The 15,213-nt window shown below is 48.4% G+C and overlaps 1 protein-coding gene across 1 annotated transcript in view; it reads left to right on the top strand.

The window, feature by feature from the left end:
• Window positions 1-14,213: 14,213 nt before the first annotated feature.
• LOC137482523 (synaptotagmin-like protein 2) overlaps window positions 14,214-15,213 on the top strand; it is a 33,637-nt gene continuing 32,637 nt past the window's right edge. Inside the window, exon 1 of the mRNA XM_068204892.1 lies at window positions 14,214-14,336. The gene's annotated coding sequence lies outside the window, so the exon portion shown is untranslated. The remainder of the gene's footprint in view (window positions 14,337-15,213) is intronic.

Genomic DNA, 15,213 nt, shown 5'->3' with positions numbered 1-15,213 from the left:
ACACAGCCACGGGGAGTGAGTGCCTGAAGGCAGAGCAGAGGGCAGCATTGCCTTGTACATGTGTGCCTGCACCTGGGACCAAGGCAGGTAACATGGACAGGGACTTTTTCTGTGCTTGATGAAAACATGGGACTAATTCATGCATGATGATCCCATGGGAAGCCCTTTTGGAAGGTGGGGTTCAGCATCTGGCCATGTGAGGTTGGAGGGAAAAGGAATGACCAGGCTCTCCCTCATCTCTCATGTGATATGGTAGCAGATTCTTCAGCAAAGAAGTCAGGTTGCTGGTTGTATCAATTACTGTTGGGATCAGGTTTATGCACTATTTTATTCTGCCAGATATTTCTGTGCATGGCAGATGCCTGAATAATCTCTGGGCAGATGGCAGGGTTTGGTGATATTTTTATATGAGATCTCTCCAAAAGTTTTGGAGATGTCTTCTCCTTGGTTCTGACTGTCAGCACTTTACACAGCATTCCCAGAGAGTGGGCAGTGCCTGTCTTTAATATATAGGAAGGGCAAGTCTTGCAACTGTTAAATGTCTTGTCCAAGAATCACAGGGGACCCAGAGTCCAAAAAGGAATATGTACATTGAAAGATTGAAATTCTAATTCAGATTTCTTCCAAAAGTTGAAAAGCATTTAGATTCACCTTCACTGAGGAAGTGTGGAGGGATCACAGGCACTCATGGGAAGTTCTCACTGGCTTTCCCCAAAGCCTAAAATGGGAGCTGCTGCTGATTTCTAGTCATTTAACCATGGATGAGTGCAAATGGTCTGAACATGAGACAACCTACAGACACATTTCAGTGATTGCCTGTGGCAGCTCCATAATACCCAGGAGTCTGACTGGTAGCTCACAGAGTCTTGATCCTTTGCAAAAGACAGCAATTTTCAAGAAGATGCAAAAAACCAGTGCCACCCTGCTGAGTAAGTCAGCACCTGCATGATCCTGTATTTTTACCACAGTATCTGTGTGTCCTCTAATTCCCTCTCATCTATCAACACCAAAGTCATTTCCCTGGCATTTAAAGCTCCCACAGCTAATATGTATTTTTGCTTTGTTACATTCACTTTTTGCCAATTTAAAAAATGACAGAACTACATTCCTGGAGGGTGAAATGCTCAGTTTGACCAGAGAACAGGAGCCAAGAACACAAATTCTATATCAACATGTGGCCCTTTAATCTTGAGATGAAGGGCTGAGATTACCAGTTACAGAATGGGTATAGCTCATAGCAAAAGATTACGACCATTACCCTGTTTTACAGAGGATTCTGAACAGCAGGAGTGTTTATGTTTGACTATTACCCACCTGTGGCTCATTCCACTCAAACCAGAGGTTCCCCAGCACTATTCCTGCAGGCTCTCCAGGGTTACTCTCCTGTGAAGGTAATAGATAGCACCTGTCAGCTGCTGACTTTGCTTCTAACCCATTGCTCCTGGAGAACAGCACTGCCTCTTCAGGGGAACTGAACACAGAAAACAAAATCTGCTTTGCCTTGATGTTTTAAATTACAGTGGGAAAAAGAAGCTCTTACTTACAGTGCTCAGCTAAGAGGAGAGAACAGCCCAGAGTACAGCAGTCACTTTGCTCTGGGTGGAGAAAAGGCTCCTATCTTGAGATAAAATGGAAGGGGCCACTACCAGGAGCTGTGTGTTAAGACTTTGTGAGTCAAGCCTGTGTACACTGAAATGTATTCAAAAATGTTCCCTTTCAAGCAGCTCCCATGTATTCACTCTCTAAATAGAACTATCAGTCATTAAAAAATGAAGCCCAGAGGCAAACCCCAAGCAAGGCAGCATCATCCAAACAAAGCACTGCCAGGATATTTAGGAGTTGCTTCTGTTGGCCTGAAACCTAATTAAAAAACTTCCTGTAGAATTCCATGTTTTGCTTGACAAAGCTCCAAAGTGTTCCAGCTGCTGTCTTCCTGAAATAAGCTAAATCTGTAATTGTGTGACAACACTAAACCCAGTCTGACCCAGTGATTTATAAAGCTCTCTAGTTCAGTATCACAGCTGATGGCTGAGGATGAAGTGTGTAGTTAAAGATTCCAACAAGTGCAGTGAAAGAGTTGCTTTAAGCTTCTAAATCCATCATTAGGTTGTTTTTCAAATGCACAGTACAGTTTGCTTGCTTATTGCACAGCCTTGTTTGTGGTTTAAAAAATATTTATAAGCTTTTGTGGAGTGTTTGCAGCCTAAAAGCTAATTAATAAACTCACTGTTATTTTTTAATCTTGCAAAGAGTGAAAGTCTGTAAGGCAACAAAAATATACACTCTTCTGAGGAGAGCACATGGCTTGTCACTTCAAAGTAACTTGGTCAGAAATATGCCTAACCCTCTGAATTCAGTCCCCAGAATGAGCACAGTTTATTATCAAAAAGCACAATTCCATTTCCTTGTAAAGGGTCCAGAGGTCTTTTTTTAATATTGTCCCTTTTCTCACTTCAGAAAGAAGATCTAGTTTCCTTTTAGCCATTCAAAAGCCAGAGTTTCCTAAAGCAAAATCCTTGTCCAAAAAACTTTCCTCTTTCTGGGGGGAAAAGGAAAGACCAATGAGCACTGAAGTGAGGTGAAGCACCCACCCACTGCTCCTGTCCTGCCACGGAGGATGCTCCCAGTGCCTCTGCCTGCCCGTGCACTGCTCTGGCCTCCACACAGGCGGGGAGGGTGGGGAGGAGATCCAGCCTCTCTGGCAGACACAGACCATGGAGGAAGTTTTCTTATCCTGTATTGCTTTGGGAAACTGAAGCCTGCTGCAGTCAAAAGGATTTGTTTGTGTTCAACACCTTGCAATAGAACTGTGACACCTGTACCCACAGCAGCATGTATTTAGTCACCGAGTTCCATGTGAAATTGATGTGAATGTAAGCATCTGGACACATTTGTGGATCTGGCTGAGGCTTTTTAGGTTGACAGGAACACTCCTCTGGTCTTCCCTACCTTCTGACCTGAGGAAAAAATGAAAAGCAGAGAAATAGCTGTTCATGATGTTGCCCCAGACCTCCTGGGGATGCTGGTGGAGCATTCACATAATCTGGGATTAGGCTGCCTTGGATTGTGCTGGACCAGGACGATGGGGGTGCTGGAGGGAGTTTTGTTGCAGAGGCAGGGGATGGCTCTGCAGCTGTTGTGGTGTTAATATACACGGTGAATTTAAACACCTGGTGTGCAGGGCAGCTGAGCTTCACAGTGCCTGGATGGATGCAGGATAAAGAATGACTTTCTAACATAAAGTGCCACCATCAGAGAATCCACTTCTGTTCTGTGGCTCAAGTGTCAAAGCCAAAGCAAGCTCTCCCCTCCGTGGTAAATCACAGTAAAATGGTTCTGCCTTTGTACCATTGCTGTTCCCTTGGATTTTCATTGACTGTATAAACTTTTCCTTGCATATCATTAACTCTCCTTATATCTTTTTTGTTTTGACCTTTCTCATTGTCATGTAGTTTCACAATTGCAGCTAATCAAATAAAAGCAAACGAACAAAAGCACAAAACAAAAGCAAAACAACAAGCAAACAAAGACAACAAAAAAAAAAAAAAAAAAAAAAAAAGAAAAATAAGGAAAATTCACACAGAGGATCTGGGGATTAAACTATCATCCTTATCAGAGGAAAGGTCTTTTTTCTAATCGTTATTTGCATTTTCCTAGATTAACAGTTTTTGAAACTATTAAGTGGTTTTGTTCCTTCAGTTTGGCAGCATTTGTTGTCCTTGTCTAAAATAAAAAATGCTTTCAACTTAAGAGTGCGTGGAACTGCATAATTTATATGGTGACTGCTTGCCTTAACAGGTATGATAATGTAATTTTAGGATTACTCTGCCCTATTAAAACCTGGCATAAAATTAATGCAACTGGGCTGAACTCTAGGTTTTCCATCTGCTCCTGCTTTCTCTGAATTGGAGGGTTCAGGTGCATTGATGTTAAAAGGATGTGTTTGTGCTTTCAAACACAACAGTTCATGCTGTCAAACGACTACAAGGTGACCTCATTCTTTATTTAAAAAAAATAGCCTGTTTTTAGATTCTCACTGTTTTAAGGAAATTCTTGGACTCAGTACTGACCTCAGCTGCTCCCTACTCCATGTATTGCTCCAAATCTCTTTGCTTTTGGCACACTCCACTTTAGCAGAGAGACCAAAGCAGCCTCTGTGTCTGAGCATTGCTATGCCTGCCTGAGTTTGACCTGGCTGTGAATCCCTTTCATTTTAATTCACATAACTGGCCCCTGGAGGGAACTGAGAAGCTGTTTCTGCATCCAGGCTCTGCAACTCAGCTGCCCTCTGAAGGAGCCTGAATTTAGTGGGACTGAGTGGCCCTTTTCTTGGGGAGGCAGAATAATATTTGTATATGCCATTAGTTACTCATTAATGGTTGTACAGCTGGTTTTGCCCCAGCTGCCCTTCTCCCAGCAGAAATGCCATGGGGTCCCTGGTGGCAGCTGGAGCCTGGCTCTGCCTGCTGGCAGCCAGCTTCCCAGACTGCTCTGGCACTGGCTCCTGGAGGTGGTGTATGATGGGGAATTTTCCTTGGGAAACTCTGGGTTCCCAGAAGATGGGCAGTGCTGGAAATGCTGCATCGTGTTAAGGTGAACAAGGTAACATGAAATGGACCAAGAGCAGCTACTTCCTTGGTGCCTGGCTTCATGAGACCTTTCCTTTTGATTCCCAGGAGCTTCCCAGAAGGTTACTTGTTTACCTGGCTTTAATTCCCAGGAAGAATAAGAAGATGCTTCCTTCCCTGCTTTGCTAATAATCTCATTAGACTTAATTATTTTCATTACACTATGGCAACACGATGATATGATGAAGTTGTGGAGCAGAGGATCAGCAATTCTGAATACAAAACAGTGTAGGAGACCAGGAGATAAAGCTAAGTACTTGTTTTGTCTTGCCTCTGACTTAATTGTGACAGGCAACCAAAATTATTCTTCAGTTGATTGGGACTCAGATCCTGTAGCCCGACTGCTTTGTTACACGCTGCTGTTCAAATTCTTCGGAAGCACTTGTTATCCTTCAGTGATCAAGTGGGCACTGAGTTTGCAAAGTGTAGGGAAGTAAAGGAAAATGAAATTGTTAGCAACTTGTACATCGTGGGAGCAGCCGGGAAAGCAATAGCTCAGATGATTTCAGATGAAGTCATCTGAAAAACATATGACTCTTAATAGTGTGTAGGGTGTAACCTTTGAAAAACAACTGTCTAATCCAGTTGTACACGGCAATTTGATTCAAACGAGCTACTGAAAGCCGTGGGGCAGCCCAGCCCGGCACAGTTACATCCCTGTCACGCCTTCCCCCGCGGCACCAGGGGTTCGCAGCTGTGCAAACCTGTGCCGGTGGCGAAGCCCCGGCCGGTGGCGGTGGCGGTGGCACACTGCGCACATCCGTGTCCCGCAGCCCGGCTCCGTGTCCTGCACATCCGCGTGTGGCCGTGTCCCCGGTCCGTGTCACGGCCGGGTGTGCCCGTGCCAGGCAGGCGGTGCTGGAGAGCCCCGGGCGGTGCTGAGGAGTCCCCGGGCGGTGCTGGAGAGCCCCGGGCGGTGCTGGAGAGCCCCGGGCGGTGCTGAGGAGCCCCGGGCGGTGCTGGAGAGCCCCGGGCGGTGCTGGAGAGCCCCGGGCGGTGCTGAGGAGCCCCGGGCGGTGCTGGAGAGCCCCGGGCGGTGCTGGACAGCCCCGGGCGGTGCTGAGGAGCCCCGGGCGGTGCTGGAGAGCCCCGGGCGGTGCTGAGGAGCCCCGGGCGGTGCTGGACAGCCCCGGGCGGTGCTGGAGAGCCCCGGGCGGTGCTGGAGAGTCCCCGGGCGGTGCTGAGGAGCCCCGGGCGGTGCTGGAGAGCCCCGGGCGGTGCTGAGGAGCCCGGGCGGTGCTGGACAGCCCCGGGCGGTGCTGAGGAGCCCCGGGCGGTGCTGAGGAGCCCCGGGCGGTGCTGGAGAGCCCCGGGCGGTGCTGGAGAGTACCGGGCGGTGCTGAGGAGCCCCGGGCGGTGCTGGACAGCCCCGGGCGGTGCTGAGGAGCCCCGGGCGGTGCTGGACAGCCCCGGGCGGTGCTGGAGAGCCCCGGGCGGTGCTGCAGAGCCGGGCGGTGCTGGACAGCCCCGGGCGGTGCTGAGGAGTCCCCGGGCGGTGCTGGAGAGCCCCGGGCGGTGCTGAGGAGTACCGGGCGGTGCTGAGGAGCCCGGGCGGTGCTGCAGAGCCCGGGCGGTGCTGCAGAGCCCGGGCGGTGCTGAGGAGCCCGGGCGGTGCTGGAGAGCCCCGGGCGGTGCTGAGGAGCCCCGGGCGGTGCTGGAGAGCCCCGGGCGGTGCTGAGGAGCCCCGGGCGGTGCTGAGGAGCCCCGGGCGGTGCTGGAGAGTCCCCGGGCGGTGCTGGACAGCCCCGGGCGGTGCTGGAGAGCCCCGGGCGGTGCTGCAGAGCCGGGCGGTGCTGGACAGCCCCGGGCGGTGCTGAGGAGCCCCGGGCGGTGCTGAGGAGCCCCGGGCGGTGCTGCAGAGCCCGGGCGGTGCTGGACAGCCCCGGGCGGTGCTGAGGAGCCCCAGGCAGTGCCTCTCAATGAACTCCGTACCAGCGGCACCCCCGTGCTGCAGCAGCCTCCCCTCGCCGGCCCGGCTCCTCCTGCACCCACAGAACATCCCTCTCTCTGCATCCATCTCGGTCTATAAACTACCCTGTAACTCCCACTCTCACAAGGGAAAGGCAAAAAGCCATAGGCTTGTACAGGCTTTCTCAAAGAATGAAATGGCTTTGTAAAATTATCAGAAATGCTGTTGGGATCTTTGTTCTTTTCCTTCCCAAACACTGTGTACTGATTCTGTGCCAGAGATGATGTAAAACTCCTACTGGGTGGCCTTTTCTATAATGTTCAATAAGTGATATGTTCTTGGAGCCTGTATGAAATGCTGAAAAGCTTCCAATTCTATAAGCAGACAGCCCCCAGAAAGAAAGAACAGATTAAAACCCAGTTCAGGAACTTATCTCTCAGCACCACTGATGTGACTGGTATTTAATTAGCATCAGCTTTTCGTTTTGCCCCTTTTCATTTTGCAGGTTAACGTCACCTACCCAGCTGGGACCGTTCTGGTTGGCATCCGTCACGGTCGCTGCCTGTGCATAGCTAGAAAAAGCTGGTTTTGTTCACTGTGATTTTGGGAGCCAGATCACACCCCAAATGACAACTGACCTGTAGCAGATAGATTAGAGTGGTTGTACCTTCTAGCAGTAATTACATGTAATTAGAGTGTCTTCCTGGGACAGGAAGCCCCTGACCTTCCAAAGGATCCTTTGCAGCCTTGATTTGAGTCCCGTGGTGTCAGTGAGATTCCTGCAGCACTGGAGCACACAGCTGTGGGAGCAGGGCTGAGCCTGGCCAAGAGGATGGCACCACTGAGCATATTGCTGCAGAAAGCTGCTGTTTAGCCTCTGTGTTTCATCATTAAAATATGTCATAGATGGGAGACACTGACCTAAGGTGCACCAGGACTGTCAAATTTATCATGACCCATGCAATAATTAATGGTTTCCCTTACCTTTCTACCTCTGGGCATGGTGGTGGTGAATAATGACATGAAAGGTCCATTTCATTTGCTCTTTCACTAAGGAAAGGCTGCTTCTATCCTGTGGATTGCAAGGAAAAAAAATCTTAAAATAGTTCCAAGTGTACACTTAAAGAGCAAAAATCAGAAGGCAAATAAATGGCTTACATAATTTTTATTTTAAAAAAAGTACAACCCTACTGAAGCACACAGAGACCTTGAATACATCATCATTATAAAGGATTAAAAACTAATAGCAGCTTTTTGAAGTTTGGACTTTCAAGCCAATTAGGGCAATGCCTCTTCCTGATATTTCTACTTCAACACTGTATTATTATTATTATTAATAATAATAATCATAATCATAATCACAACAATAATATAGCTGACAGTTGCTAAGTTCTAGAAATAAGTTTATTTGAAAATATAATCTCTTGCAGTTCAAATGACATTCATAGGGTGCTTGCATTTTTTGCAAATGTTTCCTGTTTTAGGACATGAACTGAACAAACAGATAATCAAATGGTGTGGGAGTTCAATACAGGGGCTGGCTCTTGACAATTAAAAAGGACTTTATTTGTTGTGATTGAGCACAAATCCATGTGACAGTCTTTAAATACCTTTTATGTGTTATCCCTCAAGTAGCAGCTTAATTTGTACTTCCAAAGAACATCAGCAAATCTTTCCTGTTTCCTTAGAAAATTCTATTTTTGTGGTCTTATTCCTGTAAGCCACACTCATCTTGTTCCGTAGTCCCTCAGGTCAAATACAGCAAAGCAATACTTCCTCTAAGTAAATATCAGCATAATGCAGCTAGGCATGTTTTAATAATATAAAAGTCTGGCAGAGTCCTGGCATATTAATCCTATTTTGATGGCCTTTTTTGCAATACAAAAGCTTTATATACATTAGTAGCTTAAAACCTCCTTGGACCCTTTTGAGACAGGAATGTGCTTGGGTGTTTCAGCCTTGCTTGGATGGATGGAACCAGGGAGAAAGGAAGAGGTACCTGTTCTAAGGGGTCAGGGAAAAATGTTCTGGTATTTCATAATGAGAAATCATCTTCAAACTAAGGTTCCCTTTTCCTTTTTAAAGAATTATTCTTAAGAATTGTCCTTTCTGCTTTGACTGCTTGTTAAGGCACTAGATACCAAATGCATTTTGTCCTTCAAAAGCAGTTTTGAAACCCATTTGAGTAGAGTTCCCACACTGATGTCTGGCAGTTCAGTCCTCTCAAGACTAGAGTTTACTTATAGTACTTCAAAAATAACTGGGAGAATGTGGACTTTTAGTTCAGAAAAGAAATTCCAAATCTGACTATGTGCAGTGTTGATTGTGACAAATAGACCTGAAGTACTTCTGTGCTGACTCTTGTGTTGGAGCAGAGCATGGGTTCGTATTGCTAATTCTAAGCATTTCTGCTTAGATTTGCTATTTTACATGACAGATCCATGAACAAATCCAGCCTCTGCTTACCCTAGGGGTTGGAGGGTGGGCTGGATAGGCCTGGCTCTCCGGGATGCTGGTACCCTGCTGGGACAAGCTGTCTCATAATGCAATGCAACACGCTGTGCAGTGCTGGTGGTGAAACAGCGGCTGTGGGGAAGGCTGTGCCCCTGTAGGTAATTTTATCCTTCACTTTTATTCACTGGAGTTTGCTCAGTAATCTAACTGCAGATATTCTCATTAAGCAGAGAAAAATCTGCTCCTCTTTCTGTATCTTGCAAACAGCTTTGCCTCTGTGTTATCTTTCCTTGTGTGGTCTGTGCAGCAGTGTAGTCTTTACTTAGGACATCCTGTCAGAACCAAAGAGAAATCCATTTCTTAAATGTGATTTGGACTGCAAGAGGGGCAGCAAACTCACTAATATTTCAAAGAAACATCTATATGAGAGAAGATTTATTGTTTGCTTTTTTTAAAGGAATGCCAGGATGTGTTCCCAACAGGAGAGACTGTTTTATGTTCTCTTACAACTCAGGGCAATTTTAAAGCCAGTTAGCTGAAACATGTATCTCTCAGGGCTTCCTGCTGACAAGAAGGGAGCACGCAGGGCATCCAGAGGGTAGGGATGGAACAGTGTGTGAAGGGATATTAGGCAGTGTCACTTCATCATCAACAGCACATTTTGGTCTGAAAATGGTAAAGCTTTGCTAATTGTCTCTCTTTGCTAAGTTACTTTCTGCTCCATGTTGTTTTCTGCTGTAAACTGGATTACTGCATTTATTGGAAGCCAGAGAACAGATTTCTCAGGATGCTTTTTGACATGTATCTAGCCTAATTCCTCAGTTCAGCACAGCAAACCTGGAATGACAGTGGTGGTATGAGCAACTGCATGATATTTCCTTTTCTGTGCTGGTTTCACTCTGGCCAGAAATAAATATATTGCAACAGTACAAAAACAACCCATGTTGGTTTATCTCATGCATGTGGAAACTCTCCCATTTCCTTTTTGAACACTGATTAGTACCAGTCTTGAGATATGGCTGGAGGTCTCAGGCCTGTAGGTCTTTTTTCCCGAAGGATTTTTCTTTTCTGCAGGTGCCTGTGTTTCTCTTCTCTGCATGGAAACCTCACCTTTAGTAACCATCTCTTCTCACTACAGAGAGGAGTCTGGACCTCACCCCGTACCTGGTGCAGGCTCAAGCCCTTTGTGTTGCTTGAGCCATGGGTGGCTGTGTGCACTTTGCCATCCCACTCTGTCACTGCTAGCTGGGATGAACGTGGCCCTACAAAAACTGTTGGCTTTGCTGTAAGCAATTAGTAACATCTTTCCCATGACTTGGGCTACATGATTTGTAAGTCTCTCAGAAAGCTCCCTGAAACATGAGCCATTTTCTCTTTTAAAACTCTATTACATTTAAAGAAAAAAAAATCATCTTGCACTGCTGAGCAAGATGGTATCAAAAATATAGTTCTTGCTGCCAACCAGTGGGGATTTATACCTTACAGCAGAAAGGACACAGAGCCTCCCTTTTTGATTAGAACAGCTCAGCTTTTCATCAGTAAAAACTGATGCCAACCACAGTGCCACAGTGCCAACCAGCTTCTTAGCTGGTTTAAACTGGATCACCTCCATGTAGTGTCACTTGACCTGTACTGAATTTTACTTGCTGAATTTTGGCTGTTACATGACTTTCCATCTCTAACCAAGTAAGACATACAGCAGGATTGCAAAGGATGTGTCTAAAGAGATATGTTATTCTGCTCCTATCCAGTCCTAGATGCCCAGTTCCTGCATTTAGAAGTAGGACCCTGCTCATACACACATTTATTGGGTTGTATTTCTTCCTTTGGAGTCTGTATTTATGTTTATGGCTTGCTAGTGGAGCCTTTGTCCTAGTGGAGAGGGGATTTTATCTGTTTCTTTATTCCGGCAAGCTGTAAACCAAAATTTTAACACCCAGCAAACAAAACTGAGAAGCAGTTTGTTCTCAGTAAAATATTTTTGTGATACAACAGTGGGAAGAAAAAATGGCATATCCAAAGCACCATGTGTGGGAATCTGAGAGGGGGAATTGTGGGAATCCTTAAAATCAGAGGGTTTTGGGAAAGCTGCAAAAGGCAGGCCTCAGAGACAGCAGAACTGTGATTAGAGCTAAGCAGTAGACATAAGATTTGTCAGCAGAAAATTTATACAAGAAGTAGAAAAGTAAGGACAAATTGAACAATGGTCTGTGTATTAACGCCTGGCTAGAATAACTCCCTAAGTTACAGAAAAGTATATCTAGCGAGATATTAGGAAGTTCTAAGCTTAATAATGGAGCTCTGTGCATTGTATCTTAAGGCTTACAAGCAGGTATTGTATTTGAAATAAGCGAGCATTGTTTTTACCAAAGGTACGTGTGCTTATAGTGGTTGGATGGAATTACTGTCAATATGCTTTTGCTTTGTGTGATTGGTCAAAAGACTTTTAAAGTAAGTTCTAACATTAAGTTATTTGTCTGCTGCCAGGGATGTGAGCTGCTGGCATCTTCCCACTGCCATAACCATGTAATGAGACTGATGCTGGAAAATAAACAGCTCGAGACGCGTTCCTCAGCAGTCCTGTCCCGTTCATGATTTGTACATAGAGCCCCAGCCAGCGATACCATGTTCTTCCCTTGGTGCTTTCAGTAGTTTTAGCACTGCAGTCATGTAGCTGGGGAGGAAATTTTGGGGTTGCAAACATTTCATTGAAAACACCCAGTGAAATAGTTGTTGTTGATTTTGTCATGCTTCTACATTTAGTTCCTCTAGTGGAGGCCAAATTGTGAAGAAACGCTGAGAGCATTAATCACACTGTTATATACTTTTCAGCTATCTTTTGGCAGCCTTTTGAAAGTCACAGCTAAATATACTGAAAACACTCTAGGCTTAATGGGATTTGAGTTAAGAAAAAGGACAGTGTAGAAAGAAAATCCTTAGAACAATGGATTGTGCTATGGCTGTACTTGCAGAGGTCCCAACTTAGGTGAGATAAGAAAAGGATTGTTCATCTGAACTAGAGGTGCACCTCATCTAAAGGGGAGTCCTATATTGTACTCTGAAAAGTTGTGTGGGTTTTGAGGGAATTCTCACTGTGATGGGAATATGGATGGACAAACCTTTTGGTGGTGGGTTTACCTTGGTTGAATGCCAGGTGCTCACCAAGCTCCTCTATCACTGCCTTCCTCAGCAGGACAAGATGGGATGGAGGAAAAAAAGATGGAAAAACCCCATGGGTCAAGATAGAGGCAGTTTAATAAAGCAAAAGCAAAGGATGCACATGGAAGTAAAGGAAAACAAAACATTTATTCTCTACTTCCCATCAGCAGGCACTGTCCAGCCACTTTGCAGGAAGCAGAGCTTTGGTACACAGAGCAGTTGTTTGGGAAGACAAAGGTCATAATAATGAATGACATAGGCAGCAATCAGCACCTCTCAGACTCAGAAGACCTCCTGATGCTTTAAGCTTAATAGCCCAAGTTTTAGACTTGAATCAGCAGTTCATTTTAGGATATGGACTGTGAAAGCCTAAATAGAAATCAGCAAGTAAATCCAATTTTTTTCCCATCTCTGCCTATTTTACGTTATTTCTGCCAATTGTTCTCCTGAGGATATTAAGAGACTGAAACGTGAGAAAAGCATGGGAGGCACAGGCTGTGGTAATAAAATGCACTTCTTCACTGATTTTACAAGCTGCTGTAAAGTCCCCATGTGACTGTATTTACTCACTCTCAAGTCACGTTTTTGTCTAGCATTGAGCAGGAGTGGCCAGAAATAAACCCTATACTAAGCTCTTGTTCCTGCTTCCACTTGATGCAGAAGCATTGACTGTCCCGCAGCCAGAAATTCAAACTCTTAGTAATGACAAAGTGTGACTGGTTTTGCTTCATCTTTCTCTGCTGTAGAAGATGACATCTGGGGGAGCTGCCGTGTCTGCAGCGGGTGGGACAGCAGGGACAGCCAGCGTGCTGCTCCCCGTGCCTGGGCGCTGCATCCTTTCAGGGACGCGCTGCTTTTCTCCTAACGTGGCACTGGCACTTTGTAAACTACCCCTGGGGAATTAGCGAGGCGGGCACATTCCCTAGGTCTTCTGGAGCCTCCTGATTTTTTCCCCCATCTGAGATTTATCCAATGTATCCATTACTGTGTCTTCTTGGGAGCAGTGCGCTGGTGCGAGGGAGCCGCCGAGGCACTGAGGGGGCAGCGTCACAGGTCTAGATTGAGTTACCGCGGCAAACAGCAGCGAGTAGGAATCCAACTAAACTGGAATTGCTGGAAATATACCTTTAAATCCTAGTTTGGAACTTTAATTTTTCTGGTTTGGGTTAGAACAGGGACTGGGTGGGTTCACTCTTGGTTACCTGCCTGCGTTGACCACTGGAATAAGGCTCGTTCCCCAGCATCCCTCTTCCCTCCCTCCTGTCCCCAGGCACAGACCGAGGAGAGAGGAACAGCTTTTGTTTCAGAAGAGGCAGCTTTGCCATGCTGAAGGGAAGATGGGGCGGCTGCTCTGCCTGCTGCGGCTGCGGGGCCGCTCTGTGCCCTGGGGGTGCCTTCCTGCTTACACCTCCTCTCCGAACACCTAATAACTTATGTCTGCTTTTCTATCACCTTACAGCTCTCCTAACACCTTGCCTTTCCACGTCGGGTCCTGCCCTGACTGAGACAAGGGTGGCACTAATTACTTTGTCTTAATATACTATAACAGTATTCGGCAAGACTGAAAGGATCCCCGATGCAGGCTGCCTCCAACCCCACTGTTCCCCTCGCAGGTCCCGCTGACCCCCGCCCCTGGTTCTCTGCGGGTTTTCCGTCCGGCTGGCGCCCCGGGATAGCCCGGCCCCAGGACAGATAGCCCCTCCCCGGGATGGATAGCCCCGATTCGGAACGGATAGCCCCTCCCCGGGATGGATAGCCCCGATTCGGGATGGATAGCCCCGCCCCGGGATGGATAGCCCTGCCGCAGGATGGATACCCCGATTCGGGATGGATACCCCCGCCCCGGGATGGATACCCCCGCCCCGGGATGGATAGTGCCTATTCGGGATAGATAGCACCGCCCCTGGACGGATAGCCCCGCCCCGGGATGGATAGTCCGGCCCCGGGATGGATAGCCCGGCCCCAGCACAGATAGCCCCGCCCCGGGATGGATAGTCCGGCCCCGGGATGGATAGTCCGGCCCCGGGATGGATAGCCCGGCCCCGGCACAGATAGCCCGGCCCCGGGATGGATAGCCCGGCCCCGGCACAGATAGCCCGGCCCCGGCACAGATAGCCCGGCCCCGGGATGGTTAGCCCGGCTCGGGGACGTACAGCCCCGCTCCCGCCCCGCGCCGCCGAGGGCAGGTAAGGGCTGCGGGGCTTCGCCGTGCCGGGCACAGCCCCGCTGTGCGGGGGGGCGGGAGCGCAGCCCCGGGCCGGGCTCGGTGCAAGCGCTCCATGTCCGGATCCGTGTGCCGTGTCCGTGTGCCGTGTCCGTGTCCCGGGTCCAGCCGCCGCCGGGACACCCCGGTGCCTGCCGAACCTCGCTCGCCGGCCGGGCGGCGTTTGGGGCGGGCGGAGGTGCCGCTCGCCCCCTGCCCCCGCCCCGGGCCAGCCGGGTCCCCAGAGGGGTCCGGACTTCCCTTCCAGGCAGGGTCTGGCCTCGGGGGCACCGTGCGCTGGGCACGCGTGGCCCGGCAGCGGGTGGGAGTGTGGGGTCGAGCTGCACGGAGCTGCTGCCGGGCAGGAGAGCGGACAGGACACGGGGACAGCCTCGGTGCCCGTGGCGGGGGCGGCAGTGCCGGTGGGGACACGGGCTACAGGTGCCCGTGTGCTCCGCGGCAGCGCTCGGGGTCAGCACGGCGCCTGGCACAGCGGCAGCGCAGCGGCCGGCGGGGCCGAGCGCACGGGGATGGCCGTGACTTTCCCAGCCCTGCAGGGGACGGCTCGGGGATGGTTCCGCCGACCAGGCTGCCGGGGCCCTGCCTTGACATGGGGCATCATTCCCGTGGGTCTGGCCGAGGCTTTGGGCTGTTCAAATCAAAGCAAATCTTATCTTGCATTGATGAATTGCGTTATCAAAGCATTTTGCAATTAGTCACAGAGTGGCTTTTGTCCCATCTATTAAAATTAAGTTTGTGAGGCAGCTGCTGCTTTTCAGAGGAGAGATCATAGAATCAGAATAGTTGGGTCTGAAGATCATCTCATTCCAATCCCTTGCCATGAGCAGGTACAGCTTACT

The sequence above is a fragment of the Anomalospiza imberbis genome, chromosome 14, assembly GCF_031753505.1.
Source record: "Anomalospiza imberbis isolate Cuckoo-Finch-1a 21T00152 chromosome 14, ASM3175350v1, whole genome shotgun sequence".
Classification (NCBI taxonomy): domain Eukaryota; kingdom Metazoa; phylum Chordata; class Aves; order Passeriformes; family Viduidae; genus Anomalospiza; species Anomalospiza imberbis.
Note: the sequence above shows the minus strand (reverse complement) of the source record. Positions and strands in the feature narration are given on the sequence as shown.